Source organism: Hylaeus anthracinus, unplaced genomic scaffold, assembly GCF_026225885.1.
Source record: "Hylaeus anthracinus isolate JK02 unplaced genomic scaffold, UHH_iyHylAnth1.0_haploid 11985, whole genome shotgun sequence".
NCBI classification, from domain to species: Eukaryota; Metazoa; Arthropoda; class Insecta; order Hymenoptera; family Colletidae; genus Hylaeus; species Hylaeus anthracinus.
In genome coordinates, this window is record NW_026534333.1 from 11624273 (window position 1) to 11629783 (window position 5511).

Sequence of the window (5511 nt, forward strand, 5' to 3'; positions counted from 1 at the left end):
TACAATAACATAATTACAGTAACGTGGTACAGTAACATAATTACAGTAACATAATTACAGTAACGTGTCACTGTAACACGACACTCCATATCACAGTACCACGTTACTGTAACATGATTATCACGATTAATATGATTGTCATATTGTCGTGTCAATAAACCATCAAACACAGAGAACATGTCCCACATTGCCCCTACTGTAACAAGCCTGTAATATTAATTTTGTTTTAAACTGTGCTGAAAGTGACTTCTGACAATTATTAGGCATCCGAGTCAAGTAAGAACATGAAGAGGGTGGTTTAGGAGTGTAACGACCCTGACCACAGAAAACTATCCATGTACCAAACGGAAAAGAGTAATATCATCCCTATTGGAAGTGACAATCATAATCCTGCGATGCTAATCCTATCAAAAAATGTGTGACCGATCATCAAGCAACACAGTCTCGCATGGGATGCATTTTATCGTTAGTGGCACGAACGCATCACATTCGTGAGATATGGAGGTCGTTACCCGACTCGCATACGGAAAAATTGGTAGAAAGCATGTCGATACGTCGCCATGCCACAATCGCTAAAGGCCGTAAGTTGGCCCATTACTGAGAACGCAACAGCTTTTCAAGTATATGTACGTGCATCGTCAAATGTGAATTCGACAAGCATTTTCTCTCACCCTTTTATGAAGAAAAAATATGAAGATTGAAAGTTTTTCTAAAATAATTCAAATAATAGTTAAAGTACAAGTACAGATGGATTGATGACGCATTTCCTACGAGAATAATTTTAAACACGTCCTTGTTTGTATATCGAAAATGTTACCAATACGTTCGCGATACTGCGCAGATTGTCTATCTTTATAGACAAATTTTCTAATTTTTCCTCAACCCTCTGTCTTTACAGATTCATTTATTATTTTGCCTAACAATGTTCTCTCAAACATCTGTCGACGTAGTTCTCGTAATCGAAGCATTCCAATTTCCCGAAACGACGTGTTTATAGTTACTAAAACGGGAACGATTATTTGCAATACCAAATCCGCTGTGCAACAGCGTAGTTGGCAGAGCAAAGGATCGAGAATCAAATGCGCAGTATTATGAATTATCGATTATGAATTCGAAGTAAAAGCGATTAAGCCGTTCGCGCGACCCCCTTTCTATGTGCTTGCAGCAAATTGGTCGCGAGAGCCAGATTTGCTAGTCTAAACATGCTCAAATGCGAAACTTGAAATGAAATATGTGAAAAATGTGAAAAATGAAATTTGTCGCACAATAGGACCGGTTTTGAATATCTCGCGCTCGCAGCGACACTTTTCTCCTCTGGCCAGGAGCAATTTTATATTTCTTTCTATCACTGTGTAATAAAAGAGTCGAAATATGTTGCTAATGACGCTTGTGAGGTTGAAGCAACTGTAAAAATGAAATTTAAAAAAGGAGATCCATTGTGGGGACCCGAGTAGATCTTTCTTTCTTTCATTTTATTAAGCAAAACAACATTATTGCTGCTGGTACATGTGTATACACGTTCTGCAAGAAGTTGCGGACAGTATTCTCTGACAGTCTCTCGCGCGACACTTATTTTTGACGATATCGCGGGAAGTTGCTCGCTAGTGTAAACGGTGTTGCAAGTATCTTCTGCAAAGAAGAAAAAATCTTCTGCGTAAACACGGCATTAGACGTCGGGATGTTTGGAGGTCTATCGAGAATGGTTTATATACGAATGTTAGGCGGATCGAGGATTTGTGAGAAACGCGCGGTGTTCCTCCAGTGGCGAGGGCAGGAGGTGTCACGACATTTGCATTGGTCAACATTTACTTTTATTTTCGCTCAACAACGCATTTTCGCTTTACATACGCTTAACAAAGGATCGAGAATCAAGTGCGCAGTGTCCTCGATTAAGAATTCAGAGCTTGTTAGGCGCTCCTTAGACGTATTTCAACATCTTTTACAATTCTTATTGCAGAACAAATATAATCGGTGACGTTAAAAATTCTGAAAATGCAACTTTGATATCATTAAAGTTGCATTAATGATATTCTTTCGGTTCGTCAGATTTTCCCCTGGTTTTTTGTCGGATGAGACACCCTGTATAATCTCTTAAAGCGCCTAATGCTAGTGTTTCGTAACGTTTCGATTGAATTTCAACGTACCAGAATCCGGCAAAATTAATTAAGAGATCCGAGTCGCGGGACCCTGACCTCTGTCCTCCCCCACGTGCTGGTTTATCGCTGAAATAAGCAGTTAATAAAAATATGAAGTTATCGCAGTGTTTACGTTCGCGCGGTCACCGCGATCGCTGCACCTTGTCGCGTTCCAAACCTCGTCTAAAGCAGCGTTTACATTTGCCATCCCCGTGCAAACAGAAATTCTGTTCGATCGAACATTTCAATTCGCAGGTACGCAAATGTCAGACTTGTACAGAAGCTGTTACGGTCGTCTCGCGCGAGCCTGCGCCCTTATGAACAAACTAAAGTAACGTAAATAAATGTATACAGACTACAGAACTACGTTCTCTTTGCATACGTAAACATTTCGATTGATTTACATTCCTTCGTTTATTATTGTTTTATTTCATTTCTCCTTGCAACTGGCTCAGCGAAATAATCTCACGTTATGCATCACGAATAATATAAATACAAATATGATAAATATTGGACTAACGTAGATAGAACGATCCGAGATTAGAAGTTGCTTAATGTAAACGCCGCTTAATAGGCTTATCGAGGATTCACCTCCATGCTCGTGCGCTGGTCGCGAGCTTGTCGCGTGCGATTGCATCGAAACATCCCGTCCGATTGGCCGACTAAAGGCACACACCTCTTCGGAAGCAGTTGCGCGGCTATCGCGCAGCCGATTCGTATAGTAGTGCCTCGCTTTTTGTTCAAATCTGCGTTAGGGATGCGTGATACAGGAATCACCCTCACCACTCTTTAGGATTCTTCCGTTCGACAGACTCGTCGCCCTCAGGGGCTGTAGCGGTGGTTGTAGCTACAGTACGGGCTTCGCAACCCCGAGGTACCCGAGCTAGAGGGGGGCCAGCGGGCCCCAATAGATGAGAAGTAAGAGATGCTGCAAACAGTATTAACCCTTTGCACTCGAGATGTGACTGTCAGTCGCCATTAGGTTTTGAATCTATCAGCAATAATGTTTCTTTAGGTTTAATTTCTTTGGAACTCGAAGTGTCAATAAAATGATTGTCGGTGAGGTAAAGGTGACCTGATTCTCAAATCTCGATAGCTCACCATTCGTGGCAATAGAATGCTAGGAAAGCGTCTCGAGTCGCTGGTGGATACTAGAAAAAAAATATATATATATATATATATATAAGGCAAAAGGTAATAATCGGAATTTTCCAAGAAAATAGATAATTGTGTTGCTCTAAAAGGAAGAAATTATACTTTACATACACATGATATATGTATTATGATATGTATATGTAAATATTTACAAATATACAAAATAGTTACTATTACCTAAAAGGAAGAGAAAGTACAATTAAAGTCTATTCTCCTTAACTGTTCTCGAGTCTATTATTTATTGTTTATTATGGTTTCACTATTAAAACTATCACTCGAATATCTCGATTTTTGCCCATGTGTTCTTTTACATCATCGATGTATACATAATATCAGAGGACACGCTGAGCTATAGTCAACAAGCGCGGCCAATTTGACTTGAAGAAAGCCTCCTTTCTTTACAAATATGCATGTCGAATTGAGTAACCTCCTCCTTCTCGAAGTCGGTTAAAAAAGACCTCGTGCGCAAAGGGTTGAAACAATGCAAGAGTCACATAAGACAATGATAAGAATGGAAATGAGCCAGTAATAAGTAAGCAGTAGTGGAATAAATTTGTATAATAAGTTATGCATTTTAAATAAACGAACGACAGACTCGTCGACGCGAGTTGCTAGCCAGCTGCGTGGAAGTGAAACATGATTGGCTAACTTCGTCTGCCGCTGACGTATTAATGCGACAGCTACCGATGCAAACGTGAGACTTTCTTTTTCGACGACAAGGAATCCAAGCACGACCTTATTCGGAGTGCTTTTAATTACGCGAGATTGAACATTTTTCAAAAGTGATTTAACCAGTCAGCTGCGATTAACGAGTATACGCGTCACGGAGAAAAGACAGTATTTTGTGTCGCGACGAGTATACTCGTCGTCCGTAAAATATAGTTAAAAGTGTCCTAGATTGGTTAGAGTGTGATTTAAGAATACGTTTCACATATTAATTTGAGTAGCAGAAGTATAAGTGACGTGAATTTTTGGAACGACCTAATATACAGGGTGTCCCAAAAGTCGGGGAGGAGCCGGAAATGGGGGGTAGCTGAGACGATTCTGAACAACAATTTCCTTTGCAAAAATGTCGGATGAGGCTTCGTTAAGGAGATATTAAGAGAAAACCCCGACCAATCAGAGCGCGCGTAGACCGTTGGAGCGGCCGCGGTAGCGAAGGCTAAGCGGCCGCGCCCAATGTCCTTCGGTGCACGTCGAGTCACTTGTTCGCGTACAAGCGCGGCCGCCAGCGCGTAGCCTTCGCTACCGCGGCCGCTCCAACGGTCTACGCGCGCTCTGATTGGTCGAGGTTTTCGCTTAATATCTCCTTAACGAAGTCTCGGACAACATTTTTGCTAAGGGAAAAGTTGTTTCAAATCACCTCCCCAACCACCCCTTTCAAGGTGTTACAACATTTTTGGGACACCCTGTATATTGTTGTTCAGAAATTGTTGTTCAGAATCGTCTCAGCTACCCCCCATTTTCGGCTCCTCCCCGACTTTTGGGACACCCTGTATAGCCATCTTTGCGATCTAACATTACTCTGTGTCCGACGACTATATCTGTCGAAGTTTGACTTGAGACGTGTTTGAATTAATTTTCATTGAGTAAACGTCGCCAATACGTTAGTAACACTGTCACGAAGATCTATAATAAAATATGAAAATTGAACATTTTCCAAAGATGATTCGAGTAAACGTAATTAAAAATTGTACACTGAATGCATCGCTACTTGCAAAAATATTTAACTCCGATTTTGTTCGAATATGGAGGTTCTATCATGGCTTCCTGTTAGTAATTCGATCAGTTTGCTTTGGACGTTCTCCAAAGAGGCTGCGCATTAGACCACGCTACTCACGTCTATTCACGATGAGGGAATCGCGATGAAGCGTTTCGCTCATCTATTTTATTCCAAACATAAGCCGTTAGGGCTGTTCAAAGACTTTAGTTTACGATGCTGACTCCTCGATTGCGCTATTTCTGCTCCTGACGGAAATATTCACGTCTAACAAATAATTAACACGTTCGAAGTAGCACGAGGTAATTCCGTAACGCAAATACTGCTTTTTGAGCAACAAATAATGGATGAATGTCTGTTTAGTTTCGTTCTTTATTGAAATTTTTATCTAGATTAGAATCTCACCCATCTCTTTAATGTTCCAACATAGATAGATAGATGGATCGATAGGGTGAGAGAGAGAGAGAGAGAGAGAGAGAGAGAGAGAGAGAGAGAGAGAGA

General features: G+C 40.9%; 1 protein-coding gene across 2 annotated transcripts in view; it reads right to left on the minus strand.

Annotated features, from left to right (window-relative positions):
* Positions 1–5511, minus strand: part of LOC128886836 (DNA ligase 3) — a 61792-nt gene that overhangs the window by 9135 nt on the left and 47146 nt on the right. The gene's annotated exons all lie outside the window — the stretch shown is intronic.